Below are 17,319 nucleotides of genomic sequence, written 5' to 3' on the forward strand. Positions count from 1 at the left end.
AAAAATTCATAAATACCAAAACACATATACAAACCACAATCCACCCAACATAGTTGGGCGATTTTACACCAAACGGCCGAGTATTAAATATACGAGGCCCCCCCCAAACACCACAGCCATTTCTCAATCATATTCTGAATACCCACATTAAAAATGTCTAGACCCACATCAGAAAGATGCACACCATCTGATCTGTAAAGGCCAGCTGTGAAACCTTCTAAGTCAATATGGCGATATGAAAAATCACCCAAATTAATAAAAAATTTTGCCATTTCCCGATTTACCCGTTTCCTTATTTTTTCCAAAAAGGCAAACTGGGTACCACTCCAGGCCAATCTCGGAACAATTTCGGAGAAAATCAATGATGAATCAGGAAAAATGTTCTTTATTAAGGCAAAATCCCTGCGGAAATTAGCTAATAACTCCAATGTTTTAATCTTTCCTAAATCATTACCTCCAATATGAACAATTATGAGATCAGGATATGGGTGCGTCAACAGCATGCTTTTTAAGCTGGCCACTAAATTTGAAAATTTCAGACCTCTTACACCATACCAAAAAACGTTAACCATGTCATACTTAAAAGATAGGTTCTCTGTGTAGCTTCTGCAAGCTGCTCTCCTCTGCGCCCAATGTATAAATGAGTGACCTACCAGCCAAATGACCATTGGGCCTAGAATTGGAGAGAAACAATATAAATTAATTATAATAAATTGGAACGGATATACAACTGATATCAGTTCGACGCCCATCCACCAATTTTACAGATACTTTTTCTATTAAGGCCTGCTCTTGCTGCCTCGGTTGCAGCCCCAATACGAAAGGAATGTGATGAAAAATTAGAGCTATCCAACTGTAATTTGACTATACATTTTTTTAATATGGCATTAAACTGAAACTTAGTGGCAGGAGAACCATCTTCATATAAAAATACCAAACCGAGAGTATCCCCCCGTAAAGAAAGCCAGTTAAACAAATTAGTGACAGGGCATACAGACGAACCTTGTAAAGATCACAACTTCAAAACACACCCCTTACCCAGCTGATCCATTTTAGACCTATTGATAAACAGTATAGCCTGAGCATCGGATAAACTAACATCATTTCTACACAAGCCGGAGGTGTTGGACCGACAATGAGACAGCAATTCGCTAATCCTAAGAGCTGCAAAGAAACAAATAACAAAAGCTGCCCGAAATAAACACAACTCAAAATTATTAAAACAAACTTCGTATAACACCGACCATAACCTCTCTAATAGATTTACAGATATAGGCCTGCGGCTATCAGGCACAGACCAACCTTTTTTACAACCTTTTAAAGCTTGTCGAACCGGAAAAAGGCTTAATAAAGACTCTTCGCCATACAATTTTAAGAAAAAAGAGACCCCACACAACGATTTATACAAAAAAATGTAACGATAACCTAAACCTATGTAAAAATTCAAAAAACCAAGTGCTGTAGTAACATCACACTTATAAGGAAGCAGATTCCTGGCAACACAAAATTGATTCCATGTAAGCCAAGCAGCCGAGTATGCTCTCCATGTCCCTGGCGCAAGGGAATTTCTAATAGATTCGAACACTAATTCAAAACTGCCTCCCATAATTGGGACGGGCAGACAGTCGGTAGGGGATCCATTTCTTTTGTACTTTTCTTGAAATCCTCTAACCGCTGAGAAGAGAGATGAAAAACAAAAGCATTACTGTACTCCGGGGAAAAGCGAGCTTTCAACCAAATGTTCCACTTCAAACACAAAAGGACTAATTTCCGTAAAACACCGCCTAAAAACCTGCATTTCACCGCCAATGTGTTTAAAGCAAAAACCAGACCTTGGCAACGAGATACGAACATAACCCTCCTATTCGCTAACTCCTCCCCCCAAATATGCAGTGAAACAAAAACTGTAAAGAGCTCCAAGAAAACCTGTTTATCTAACAAACCTTGAGCAGACCAAGACGAGGGCCACGAAGAAAAACACCAATGCGTTTGAAAAGTTGTACCAAAACCAACCTCACTAGTTATCCCAGTAAACCACAATAAATCCTGAGACGATACAAAATCTTGTTGAATGCAACTAATGCCATTAAAACTTCGTAAAAATTCATCCCAAATTCTTAAATCCATTTTCATCTCCCACGAAATTCTGATATGTGACCCAGAGCACCTAACACCTCTAGTTGCATCATACAAACGCCTAGAAAAGACCCTCCCCATTGGTAAAATTCTTAGTGCAAAGTTCAAACAACCCAACAGAGATTGAAGCTCTCGAAGGGTACATTTCTTTCTCACTAAAAAACCCGCAATACAATACCTCAACTTCACAATCTTTTGGCAAGGGAGTCTCAATTCCATTTTCTCTGAGTCAAACACAATCCCTAAAAACTCAAGCTCTTTACAAGGGGCGACTGTTTTGTCATGGGCTAACGGGACCCCAAACAATTCCACCAAACTCAAAAATTTATTCAATAACCTCAAACAATGACCCGGCCCACCCACAAACAAAAAATCATCCAGATAATGTAACACACCCCCTTCTAAAAACCCATCCTGAACCGCCCAATGCAAAAACGGGGAAAATGACTCAAAATAAAAACATGACAACGAAAATCCCATAGGGAGACACCTATCAAAATAGAACGAACCTTCAAAACAGAAACCTAAAGAATTAAAACCCAAAGGGTTAATTGTAAAAGCCGAAAAGCAGACTTGATGTCTGATTTGGCCATGAAACAGTCACGGCCAAACTTCCGCAACAAATCCACCGCTTGATCAAATGACGTGTAATTCACCGAAGAAGCATTGGGATCAATAGCATCATTCAGTGAGCTACCTGTTGGATACGACAAGTGATGTATGATCCTAAAAGAATTAATCTCTTTCTTGGGTACAACACCCAAAGGTGATATCCTAAAATTAGCAAATGGAGGAAATTCAAAAGGACCAGACACTCTGCCTAACAACAGTTCCTTTTCAATGTGTGCCCTGACTACCTCCCTGTGACAATCTGCTGATTTTAAGTTCTTTGTTACAGTACAACCTATACCTTCAAAAGAAGGCACAGGAAAAGCCGACTGAAAACCTTTATGTACCAGCGCCGCTTTCAGCCTGTCTGGAAAACGGCCTAGCCAGGGAAGCATTCTTTCCAGGCTCACTGGAGTCTGAGCCTTTGAAAAACTGCTCCCTAAAACCAGATGGCTGTACTGTGGACTGACCATGCTTTTTAAAACATTTAAACAAGGGATGGGCCCCACCACAAAACGAGCACTCGTGGCGAAAGCGACAGTTATTCTGCCACTTGCACGAGGACTCATTAAATGCAAAGCACACCCCCTTTTTCGCAATGACATTTACTTGCGGCCTATGGGGGTTCTGTCGCTGCGGTAGCATTAAATTCAGCCACAACCCAACATCTTTCCCACCCCACCTGACAGAAGGGTGAACAGCCAATTTTTGTCTGAAGGATTCGTCATAATTCAGCCAGGCTAAACCGCCGAAATTACGATAAGCCTCCAGAATACAGTCTTGGTGTTGAAACAAACCTGAACACAATTTTGGAAACTTTTCCCCTAAAACTGCCGCATAAATGGAGAAGGCCTGCAACCATGAATAAAATGATTTAAAATTTTTCTTTCTATCTGATTCCTCCTGTTTTCCCTCAGGCCTCTCCATTTTATGATGCAGTTCCCTAGCAACCGGTAACAGAGAAAAGATATCCACATACTCTTGTTTCCATATCTTCTCTTTAATGGAAGCACTGAGATGAAAGCCCAAAGGGGAAACATCACATGTCAGTGCTTCTTCTAAATGGGGCTCAGCCACCCCAGGGAACCTGTCCTGAATAGACACTTCAGCAGCAGGCGCCTGAGGTACGACCTGTCCCCCAAGCAGCTCAGACAAAGTCCTAAAGACAATGTCCTTAACACAATCACTACCCACAATAAGTGCTCCAGCATGGGGGCTCTCACCATGTCCTTCGTTCCTGGATCCATCCATCGCGTCGTGCAGGGGGTGCCGACGGCCACTTGCCTCGACGTCCTCTTCTGACTCCTCCGATGTGTTCCATACCTGTGTCGCCGCCGCCAAAACCCCAGCAGAGCTCTTTTGCAATGGGGCTGACGGCGCGTGCAGGCCTGTGAGCGGCGCCGCGTTCGCGCTGTGCCTGGCCACAGCAGCTGATGCGGCATACCCGGCGGCGACTTCCGGGATAATCGCCTGCCGGGCATTCTGTGAATCGTGTGCCGATGACGTGGCCAAGCCTCGTCGGCTTCGTGTGCGATCTCGCGATGTCACGATCCCTCCTCTCGCTGACACTCCTGCTTCTCGAGATGCTTCTGGCGCTTTCCTCCCGGAGCTGCACCGACCACAAGCAGACGCCGACCTCTTCCTCCCTCCACTGAACCGTTGGGAACAGGATTCAGGCGGTGAGTATACTTCGTTCTTCTTCTTCTTCTTCCGCAGGGACCTCCGGACATCTTCTCCATCCCCGGACTGCAGCAGCTCTTCCATCTGCGCAGAAACCTCAGCAGGAGCCGGAGCTGGAACCAGGGGTACTTCAGCGGCTTCGTTCACCGGCGCCAGATATTTCCTCAACCACTCCTCGCCGTCTGCTGCGCCGACCCGGGCCATCATCTGCTCCAGCAGGGACTCCATCTGGATTCTTCTTGCTTCACAACTGTCACTGACACAGTTGGCTCACAGCTGGCTCCTTATAAAGGTAAGGCTCCCGCGCTTTTTCTTTCTCCACCAATAGCATAAATCAAAAATAGGCGCGCAACAGGCTGTCCAATCACACAGCCTGCTCGCGTTACTCACTGAGGGCAGATTAACCCCAAAATTAATCTTCCATAGCTACACCATTAAACACAACGCAGGAGGCTGACCAATCACAGCAGCCTGCTCGTGTTAACACATGAAGGGCATTAACCCTTAAATGCCCACACTGACTTCAGCACTGCCGAATAGCACAAGCTATTAAACAAACCACATAAAATTAAACATTGAGGGGCCCATGCCACCATGTAATCACCATGCTATCCGCTGCAGGTGATTATACATTACTGCAGCTTATCACACCTGTACCTACCAAGCAGCAAAGGACAAGATAGATCGTTAATTAAATGACAGATTGAATACAGTGCAATGCCTTCCATATAGAGGTGAATAGCACTTGCTGTAGTAGAAGAGTTGGTCAAGTTAAATCAAGGCTAAGGAATTGGAAATGTGCAACTTGGACCAAGAAAAACTAATTGCAGAGCAGCGACATTTGAAAAAAGCATTCAAATAATGCTTTGAAAACACTACTTGTGTATCCCGATTTCAATTCAATCTGTCTTTGGAAACCGCTTAAGAGAGTGAGTGCACCATTCTCAGAGAAACTGCCGATACTAAGCGAGCGAGCGAGCGAGCGAGCATCACCCCCACCTGTCTGCTGAGGCTCCCTCAGCAGACTGAGGCTGACTACTACTGCGCAGCTGCTACAGACTCTGGGTTGCCCATTGTGACACGTGGTCCCATTGTTCCAGTGATCCAAAGTGTTCCAGGAATAGAACACATCCAAGCATTGTGTTCTATGAATGGAATGAATCCTATCATAGTGTTCCATGGATGGAACACATCCTATTTACTGCAGGCAAGCAGCGCACCTAGCTGCTGCTGCTGCTACAAACCACTAGAATACCGTCTGTCAGACAGGTGGACGTAGGCCGAACATTCAAATAACTCGCCAGATAAATTGTTGCTTTTCCATATAATTCATATATGAATTCATTCAAAATTGAACAGTAAATTTCAAAGTTGAAAGGCCACAAGAGGGGGACAATGTTTCAAAAATGAAATGACATATCATTGCATGAGGGATGTGGTAGGAATTGAATGCTTGAATTAAGGCTGGGGTAGTACTGAGGGGAAGGGGCTGCAGGCCTTGTAGCAGGTGGGTGTGCAGAAATGTAGCTATCCAAAGCCAAACACATTACTGCAGCTTATCACACCTGTACCTACCAAGCAGCAAAGGACAAGATAGATCGTTAATTAAATGACAGATTGAATACAGTGCAATGCCTTCCATATAGAGGTGAATAGCACTTGCTGTAGTAGAAGAGTCGGTCAAGTTAAATCAAGGCTAAGAAATTGGAAATGTGCAACTTGGACCAAGAAAAACTAATTGCAGAGCAGCGACATTTGAAAAAAGCATTCAAATAATGCTTTGAAAACACTACTTGTGTATCCCGATTTCAATTCAATCTGTCTTTGGAAACCGCTTAAGAGAGTGAGTGCACCATTCTCAGAGAAACTGCCGATACTGAGTGAGCGAGCGAGCATCCGCCCCCCACCTGTCTGCTGAGGCTCCCTCAGCAGACTGAAGCTGACTACTACTGCGCAGCTGCTACAGACTCTGGGTTGCCCATTGTGACACGTGGAGCAGGGTAGCAGAGGTGACAATGCGTGCTTCAAACTATTAGTGTCAGGGTCCACTCAGCACCGGAAAGTAAAGATGCACAGGACCTGCGGACACTGAAGTTAGCAAGCTGGCAAAGGACCTATGGTCAGGTGACTGCAAGGGGGCGGGGCTTAGCGTCCTGCTTTCAGATATGACAGGACACCATACAACAACTCAGAGTCAGGCAAAACGGAGGTCACAACAGTACGGGCAAACGAGGCACAGGAGGGACAAACAGACGGGTAGTCAGACAAAGCCAAAGGTCATACACAAGAGGGCGACGTGGTACCAAGGGGACGAGCAGAGAGAAGTCGGGCCACAAGCAGAGAGTCATACACGAGGTAGCGCAGTACAAGAGGGGCAGGCAGAACTCATAACAGGGACAGAACCGGATCAAAACCAAACAAGCAAGCAAGATATCAGGCACAAGGCACACGTACGCACGAGGTCAAATAACTCAGCCGAGGGCAGGAGTATAACTGACACCGGACCTATGTCTAGTGAGCATTAAATAGCCGCCCTCTGCCAGAGAGAGGCGGAACAATTAACCCCCAGTCTGATCAGGATGGGCCAAAGTGAAACCCCGTGCTGGATCATGACAGGCTCTCCAAACGTGACATGGCATCCGCCAATTGTTGCAGTAAATGTTGCATTCAAAAAGTCAAATAGCGCTCCTTCCCTTCCGAACGCTGCTGTTATGAATGAGTCACCGTAAGAGGCAAAAACAGGAATGCTAGCTAAGTCCAGAAAACCAGAGAAGATGGCAGCTATCGGATTGCAGACCCCTGAACCTATCAACAACAACTAGCAGTAGCCGTGGGGGGTTCCTACGATGCCCTAGACCCCTCGATCACAGCCGGAGAACTGCCTAGCCTAAAGACAGAAAGGGAAATCTAAACTGCCCCAGAGCAGACCCCAAAGCAATAGGCAGCCCCCAACATATAATGACAGTGAAGCAAGAAGAAAAAACACTAACACAGAAAGAAAGATAGACTGAGCAAATGATGGGGCCCAAGCTAACTAGATAGGACAGGATAGGAAGGCTGCTGTCTGCAATCCGCGAAAAACCCTATCAAAATAAGAGCCCACAGACTGACAGGGAAAAAGGCCCTGAAGACGCTAGGCTTCAAAAAGACTATGTCAGTACTCAGGTATTTTCTGAAAACAGAGCAAACCGACAAAAAGGAATTCAGCTCACCCCTGCAGGGAATGGCAGAATCCAGAAAAGCAAGGCAAACTAAAACCAAAACACAAATGCAAAAAGGCAAAGCAGAAAACTTAGCTTTTGAGGAGCAGGAATCAGACTGGTCTCTTAGAATTCCACAGAAAAATCACCAGCGAGGCAGAAGGGCGTCGGCTGCCTTATATCCAGTCAGAGATCCCCGTTGCCCAGTCATCCTCTCCCAGCTCAGGTGCTTGGTAATCAGCCTCACTACCTTCCTTCACCAGAAGAGGGAGTTCATCAGACCTCAATGGTGAAGGGGAAAATGAACTCATAACACTCTGCCGTGCACCCAAACAGTAGTTTTCTCCCTCATATGGGGTATCAGCATGGTCAAGAGAAATTGCACAACAAATTTTGCGGTCATTTTTTTCCTGTTACCCTTGTCAAAATAAAAAAAAAATTGGATCTGAAATCAATTTTTTGTGAAAAAAAAGTTAAATGTTAATTTATTTTATTTTTTCAAAAAGTTCCTGTGAACCACCTAAAGGGTTAATAAACTTCTTGAATATGGTTTTGAACACCTTTAGGGGTGTAGTTTTAAGAATGTTGTCACTTTTGGCTATTTTCTGTCATATAGACCCCTCAAAGCGGCTTCAAATGTGATGTGTTCCCCCCAAAAAATTGGAAATTTTGCTGGAAAAATGAAAAATCACTGGTCAACCTTTAACCCCTATAACTTCCTAACAAAAAAACATTTTGGTTAAAAAATTGTGCTGATGTAAAGTAGACATGTGGAAAATGTTACTTATTAAGTATTTTGCGTGACATATCTCTGTGATTTAAGGACATGAAAATTTAAAGTTGGAAAACTGCAAAATTTTCACCAAATTTCCATTTCTTTCACAAATAAACGCAAGTCATACGGAAGAAATTTTACCACTATATGTCACGAAAAATCAATCTCAATCACTGGGATCTGTTGGAGGATTCCAGTTATTACCTCATAAACTAAAAGTGGTCAGAATTGTAAAAATTGGCCTGATCATTAATATGTAAACCACCCTCGGGGGGTAAAGGAGTTAAAGACTCACTCACAGAAAAATCTTTAATTCCTTCTAAATTTGTCTTTATTGTAGTGTCAGTGCAATAAAACACTTACCAATTAGCATCAGTCTCTGTAAACTTATATTAAAAAACTAAATTTCAGTCCACACATACTCCGCTATATGAGCTGGACAGTCTGATTTGAGGTCACGTGATCACGAAGAAGACTGGCGTGGCACTGGAAACCAGGGAAAAGGGAGACTGGTAAATATTTTAATGCAGAACACTATTTCACGTATAGAAGAGATTAGGGAATTTTGCTTGGAGTGCTTCTTGTAACTTCTATAATAAAGGCATATTGTATTAGCTCCTGTGAGTGGATTTTGGAGGCTATGTCAGGATCTTCAACTCTTTATCATGTTCTAAAACCATTCTTGGCCCATTTTTGCAGTGCAACAGGTGGCATTATTCAGCTGAAAGTGGCACTCCTGTTAGGGAATACTGTTATCTTGAAAGTGGGTACTCAGTTTAGATAGGTAATACTTACATCCATGTAAATACAAGGACCTACGTTTTTCCAACATACCATTGCCTAGAGTAGGGGTGGGCAATACAATTTCCAAAGGGGTCACATGAAATAGGGTGACTGTTGTGGAGGGCAAAACCAATAGACTGAAATTAATTCTGCTCAATATTAATATTAACATATTAATTATTTATATTAACCCCTTTCTGCCATGTGACGTACTATCCCGTCCATGTGCCCTGGGACTTAATTACCAAGGACGGGAGAGTACGCCATGGCATTTAAGCCGCGATGATCGCATTAAAATTCCGACGCCATCTTACCTTATGGTAGATGGCCTCGTCATCATGGGGTCTGTCGCCGCCCTTCCTTCCTCCGAGCGCTGTGATTGGTTGTTGAAATCGAAACAGCCAATCACAGCGCTTCTCATTGTTTCAGCCAATCGGAGTGGCTGAAACAATGATGTCCTAGGCTAGGATCGAGTACCGATGTACTCGATCCTGGACCCAGTGCCTGGCAGCGCCAGGCACAGGCAAAACCCCCCCGGATTGGCGCGATCGCCGATCGCGCCACTCACAGGGCACAGCGGCGCTATAGCGCGGCTCTGCCCTGCCAGTACCAGTCCGGATAGGAGCTGTATTAGCACCGATCCTAGACAGGGACCTGATACAGGCCCAGCACGGCCTGCAGAAGCTGGTTGGCGCGATCAATTAGATCGGCGATCGCGCCAACCACAGGGCACAGCTGCTGTCACTCTGTGACCGCTCTGTGCCCTGCTGATGACCTGCCTTTGAATCAGAGCTGTGAGCTCCGATCCTAGGCGGTTGCCTTGGTCACCAGGCAGAGCAGGGATTGGTGGATCGATGTTATCCTTCAATCCCACCAATGACAGGTCACAACAGCGATGTGACCGCTCTGTGACCTTTCCCTGACCTGCCTGTAACCTGTATGACAGCTCTGCAGGGGGTCCTCACACTAGCTGAGGATTACCTAGAGAGCGGTCATACGTCTGGATCTCCTGGTGTGCTGGGTATTGTGGTGCCACAACAGCTTGTAGCATCACAATACCTGCTAAAGAAAGAAGAAATAAAAACCCTACAACTATAAATATTGCCTGATCCCGATCCCTGCCCAATCTAGCTTCACCCCCCAATCTAGCTTCATCCACCCCAATCCCCCCTTCCCCCTCTTTTTACCCCCCTCCACCCCCCCTTTGCGCCACCTCTGTGCGCACATTTAGCAGCCGCCGATCGTTGATTGGTGACGCAGTTCACCAATCAACACTCGTGCTTGCTTTTTTTTCCTAAGCCCCCTTTGCGCCAGCTCCTTATTCGCATCCCACAGCCGCCAAACTTTGATAAGTGACATAGTTCACTTATCATAGCTTGTGCCTGCTGATTTCCTTTTTTTCACCCCCCCTTTGCGCCACCTGACTACAAGCGTAAGTGCTAATCCCTGTGCGATCTCTCTTCATCCCCACCCTTCCCCCTTTTACCCCCCTCAATCCCCTTTGCGCCGCCTCTGTGCACACATTTAGCAGCCCCCTTTGCGCCAACTCTGTATTCGCATCCCACAGCCGCCAAACTGTGATAAGTGACATAGTTCACATATCATAGCTTGTGCCTGCTGATTTCCTTTTTTTTCACCCCCCCCTTTGCGCCACCTAACTACAAGCATAAGTGCTAATCCCTGATCCCTGTCTGATCTCTCTTCATTCCCCCTTCCTCCTCTTTTTACCCCCTCCATCCCCCCTTTGCACTGCCTCTGTGCGCACATTTAGCAGCCCCCTTTGCGCCAACTCCATATTTGCATCCCACAGCCGCCAAACTGTGATAAGTGACATAGTTCACTTATCAGAGCTTGTGCCTGCTGATTTCCTTTTTTCACCCCCCTTGCACCACACCTGTACTCACAGCCAGCAGCCGCCACTGAACTTTGATAAGTGACGCCGTTCACTTATCAGAGCTAGAGCCTGCTGTTTTAGACTTTTCTTTTCACAGGTATATTTCTCCCCATTTCCTTTTTTCTTTTAGCTTTTTCTTTACATAATAGTGTGCACCAATCACTAGCCCCCCACACATACACATAGTTATAAATAAAGTACACCCAAGCATCACTTTCACAAAAAATGTCCCGCCCATCGCGTTCGTCCCAACAGCGCTATTCAATGGAGGATGTTGTGAGTTCATTTTCTGGTCTACCAGTCAGGCTCCCTCTGGTGGTAACAGGAGGTAGTGAGGCTGATTTAATCAGTAGAGATCTGCCACCTGATAATGAGGATGACGATTGGACCTCAGGAATTTCAGATTGGATTTAAGACAGCTGACGCCCTAATCTGGTGCTGGTGATTCCTTCTGCTTGTCAGGTCTTGGTTCTCAGCTCTGTTCCAGTCAGCTCAAGCTAAGTTTCTTTGCTAATGTTCACACTTGATTTTGCTGTTCAATTCAGTTTTTTGTGTGGTCAGCCAGCCCCGGCTTGGGCTGTGCTGAATTTCCACTCTTATTTATCTGTATTTGCCAATTTGCTTTTTGTCCCTTATTAGATTGGCCTCTTTTTGCTCTGTCTCAGAATATTTCAGAGTGCTGATATAGTGGGAGAAGTCTAGTGACTTCAGGGTTAATTTTGTTATCAGAAGTGTTGGACATTATTTTGTAGGGTTTTGGGCAGATTGCAGACAGTGTCTGTCCTCTCCTCTCCTTTCTAGTTAGTTTGGGCCCCATCGTTTGCTCAGCCTATTTTCTTACCTGTGTTTGTGTTTTCTTCTTGTTTCACCGTCAATACATGTGTGGGGGCTGTCTATTCCTTTGGGGTCTGCTCTTGGGCAGTTAGTTTTCCCTTTTCTTGCTTTAGGCTTATTTAGTCCTCTGGTTTTTCTGGGCTTAGCATGTTAAGGTTTTTTCCTCCTCGGTGACCCATTCATAACAGGAGGAGGCATATTCTTACCTTGCCTCCGACACTGATAGCGAGGAAGAGGATCCAACTTTTCTTTATTTTTCGGATTCTTCATCCTGCTCCCCCTCATCTTCCTCCTCGGGTCCTGCGGAACAGCCACGCAGACGCTCCAGGACAGAAGATGAGGCAGCGCTCACCATGCCCGAAGCTGATTCAGTAGACCCTGTATGGACTTCGCCCCCCGAAAATTACGAGCCACTGATTCCTGATTTTGTGGCAGAATCAGGAATCAAGTTTGACACCACTTTTTCAAAGTCTTTTTCTCTGAGGATTTTGTTAACCTCATGGTGGAGCAAACTAATTTGTACGGTCGTCAATTTTTGGCAGAAAACCCACGTTCATCATACTCCAACTGGTCTCCTGTGGACGCAGCTGAAATGATGCAGTTTTGGGGCCTGGTCCTCCACATGGGGATACTGAAGAAGCCGGAAATTCGGCAATATTGGAGTGTTGATATTTTATACAACACTCCAGTGTTCCGAATGGTCATGGTCCGGACGCATTTTGAGGCCATCCACAAGTTTCTGCATTATACCGATAATGCATGGTGTCCCGCACGAGATGACCCCAACTTTGACCGTCTGTTCAAAGTTCGGTCGGTCATCGAACACGTCGACAAAAAGTTTGCTGAAGTGTACGTGCCCCAAAGGGAGATCAGCGAGGATGAGTCCTTGGTCCATTTCAAGGGAAGGCTCAGATTCCGTCAATACCTGCCCAGTAAGAGGGCCAGGTATGGAATAAAACTCTACAAACTTTGTGAGAGTACCTCAGGGTACACTCACAGGTTAAGAGTCTACGAAGGAAAGGACACCAGGATTGAACCCCCTGAGTGTCCTCCTGTCCTGGGAGTGAGTGGGAAAATTGTGTGGGATTTGGTTCACCCACTGCTGGATAAAGGTTATCACCTCTACACTGATAACTTTTATACCAGCATCCCACTCTACAAATCCCTCTCCGCGCGAGGTACCGCAGCCTGCGGTACTGTCCGCAAAAATCAGAGAGGCCTTCCGAAGACGCTACTTTGGCAGATGCTCAGAAAAGGTGAGAGCAGAGCCCAATGTAGCGACCACCTACTGGTGGTCAAGTACAAGAGGGATGTCCATCTCTTGACCACCATACACGGTGATGGCAGCACCCTCTGCACTGTACGGGGTACCTCCACACAGGTCAGCAAACCGACCTGTGTAGTGGGGTACAACAAAAACATGGGGGGCGTTGATCTCTCCGATCAATACCTCCAACCGTACAATGCTCTCAGAAAGGCCAGGGCGTGGTACAAAAAGCTGGCCGTGCACATCGCACAAATGGCAATGCTCAACGCATTCCTGCTGTCACAATGTGCACGCCACACCGATACGTCGTACTTTCATTTCCAGTAGGTAGTGGTTAAGGCCCTGATATTTGCCGCTCAGGAAGGAGCGGGTCCCAGTACTTCTGGAACTGAAGGTGCTCATATCGCACCAGGTCAGCATTTTCCGGGGGTGGTCCCGCCAACTGGTAGAAAAAGTAAGCCGCAAAAAAGGTGCTGAGTGTGTTACAAAAAGGGAATACACAAGGACACCATTTACCAGTGCGACACCTGCCCCGAAAAACCTGGCCTGTGTATGAAGGATTGCTTCAAATTGTACCACACCTCCATGCACTACTAATTTACATTAGTTTAGTTGGGGGCACATCTAGATTTGTTCTTTGGGGGTCTAGTATACAAAATGATGTCACATGTGGGTTTTTTCCTGTTTAGGCACATCAGGGGCTCTGCAAACGTAACATGACGCCAGCAGACCCATCTAAGTCTGCATTCCAAAACGTCACTACTTCCCTTTCGAGCCCCGACATGTGCCTAAACAGTTTTTACCCACATGTGGGGTACCAGCATACTCAGGACAAATTGTACAACATCTTTTGGGGTCCAATTTCTCCTGTTACCCTTGGGAAAATTAAAAATTGGGGACTAAAAGATCATTTATGTGGAAACAAAATAGGATTTTATATTTTCACGCCTGGGCATTATAAGCTTTAGCAAAACACTTGGGGGTTCAAAGTGCTCACCACACATCTAGATAAGTTCCTTAGGGGGTCTAGTTTCCAAAATGGGGTCATTTGTGGGGGGTTTCCACTGTTTAGGTACATCAGGGGCTCTGCAAACGGAACATGACGCCCGCAGACGATTCCATCAAAGTCTGCATTCCAAAACGTCATTACCTCCCTATCGAGCCCTGCCATGTGCCCAAACAGTGTTTCTCCCCCACATATGGGGTATCAGTGCACTCAGGACAAATTGGACAACAACTTTTGGGGTCCAATTTCTCCTGATAATCTTGGGAAAATAATAAATTGGGGACTAAGAGATCTACATAATTTCCTTAGAGGGTCTAGCTTCCAAAATGGGGTCATTTGTAGGGGGGTTTCCACTGTTTAGGCATATCATGGGCTCTCCAAACGGAACATGGAGTCCAATTTCAATTTCAGCCAATTTTAGGTTGAAAATGTCAAACGGCGCTCTTTCCCTTCCGAGCCCTGCCGTGTGCCCAAACAGTGTTTCTCCCCCACATATGGGGTATCAGTGCACTCAGGACAAATTGGACAACAACTTTTGAGGTCCAATTTCTTCTGATACCCTTGGGAAAATAACAAATTGGGGACTAAACGATCATGTTTGTGGAAAAAATATGATTTTTTATTTTTACGCCCGGGCGTTATAAACTTCTGTGAAGCCCTTGGGGGTTCAAAGTGCTCACCACACATCTAGAGGAGTTCCTTAGGGGGTCTAGTTTTCAAAATAGGATCACTTGTGGGGGGTTTCCACTGTTTAGGCATATCATGGGTTCTCCAAACAGAACATGGCGTCCGATTTCAATTTCAGCCAATTTTAGGTTGAAAATGTCAAACGGCGCTCTTTCCCTTCCAAGCCCTGCTGTGTTCCCAAAGTGTTTCTCCCCCACATATGGGGTATCAGCGCACTCAGGACAAATTGGACAACTACTTTTGGGGTCCAATTTCTTCTGTTACCCTTGGGAAAATAAAAAAATTGTTGCTAAAAGATCATTTTTGTGACTAAAACGTTAAATGTTCATCTTTTCCTTCCACGTTGCTTCTGCTCCTGTGAAACACCTGAAGGGTTAATAATCTTCTTGAATGTAGTTTTGAGTAGCTTGAGGGGTGTCACTTTTGGGTATTTTCTGTCATATAGACCACTCAAAGTGACTTTGAATCTGAGGTGGTCCCTAAAAAAATGGTTTTGTAAATTTTGTTGTAAAAATGAGAAATCGCTGGTCAACTTGTAACCCTTATAGCTTCCTAATAAAAAAATTTTGTTTCCAAAATTGTGCTGATGTAAAGTAGACATGTGGGAAATGTTATTTAGTAATTATTTTGTGTCACATATTTCTCTATTTTAACGGCATAAAAATTCAAAGTTTGAAAATTGCAATATTTTCTAAATTTTTTCCATATTTCCATTTTTTTCACAATTAAATGCAAGTTATATCAATGAAATTTTACCACTAACATGAAGTACAATATGTCACGAGAAAACATTCTCAGAATCGCCTAGATCCGTTGAAGCGTTCCAGAGTTATGACCTCATAAAGGGACAGTGGTCAGAATTGTAAAAAATGGCCCGGCCATTAACGTGTAAACCACCCTTGGGGGTTAAGGGGTTAATATTGTATCACTTAATATTGAGCAGTATGCCGACATCCCCCTATATACCGTATGAGTCCACACACAGTCCCCATATATACCATGCAAGCCTCTACACGGCCTCCCTATATAACGTCTGAGCCCACAGACAGGCCCATATATACTGTAAGAGCCCACACAGCCCAGTATACTTTATACCGTAAGAGCCCACTCACAGCCCCCTGTATGCAGTATGACACACCACACAACCTCCCTATATACAGTATGAGCCCCCACATAGCCTCTCTATATACAATGTGAGCTCTCACATAGCCTCCTATATACAGTAAGAGCCTCCCACGTAGCCTCCAATATATAGTGAGCCCCCTACATAGCCTCTATATATACACTGAGCCCTACATAGCCTCAATATATAAAGTAAGATCCCCCTACATAGTCTCCTATGTACAGTGTGAGCTACACAAAGCCTCCATATATATATGTGAGCCCCACATAGTCTCCATTTAGACCCCATTATTGTCAAAACCCACAACATTTTTGATAAACATTGATGCACAGTAGAGATATTTTTATACCCAGACCTAGTGAAAACCTTTACATCCCTAATTTTCTTACAGCTGAGAGTTTGTTACAATAGTATTAAAGTGTACCTGTTGTTCCAGGTAGCTTATAACACTATTTTTGGCAATTATAGAATTAGAGGCTGCGAAGGGGAAATCTCATGACAAATGTAGGATACCATATCAATTATTGCTTCAGAAACAGAGATTCTTGCTCTCTTCTATCCGTACTCAGCAGTGTAACTGTGAATCCAGCACTGGGGTGAGATAAAACACTAGAAAGCAGCAGCAAATGTCTCTTTACCTCAGTCACTCTGCTCCATTGTCCTCCCCCTTCTCTGTATATAAACTTTTACAGACAGCTGTAATCTGATTTCTCAGCTGGAAATCTAGTTTGTTTAAACTACAATGGATTTTATCAGTATTTCAAAATGAATGATAAGTTCAAGAGGCAGGGAAGGAGACGTGGCTCCTAAAGGGCCCATTACACTTAGCGATATCGCTAGCAATATCGCTATAACGTCACTGGTTTTGTGACGCAGCAGCGATATTGCTAGCGATATGGCTATGTGTGACACCTCCGACCGGCTCCCCGCTGGTTATCGCTGATCACGCGAGAACGTCCTGGGCCGTTTCTCGTCGGCCACTTCCTGCTGGGGCTTCCTGCTGTGGCGACGAGCGACGCGTTGACGCGGGCGGGAGGACGTCAGGATCGCCGCGTCTGACAGGTAACTAGCGACCCCCGACCCCTGCCATGTCACTGGTGAGATCTGCCTGTGTGGCAGCTCACTAGCGACCACTTAGCGATGCACCAGCGATCCTGACCGGATCGTATCGTGATCAGGATTGCTGGTGCATCGCTAAGTGTAATGGTACCCTAAGAGGAGAAAGAAGCATTCCTCTGATAAGATATAATACAAAGTTTCTGATATTCACTTGTACTTTTGATTTATCTATTTAGGGTTCTTGGAAACAGCAGTGGCTAGGGTCA

Source organism: Dendrobates tinctorius, unplaced genomic scaffold, assembly GCF_039654945.1.
Source record: "Dendrobates tinctorius isolate UK_male_01 unplaced genomic scaffold, ASM3965494v1 ptg000071l, whole genome shotgun sequence".
NCBI classification, from domain to species: domain Eukaryota; kingdom Metazoa; phylum Chordata; class Amphibia; order Anura; family Dendrobatidae; genus Dendrobates; species Dendrobates tinctorius.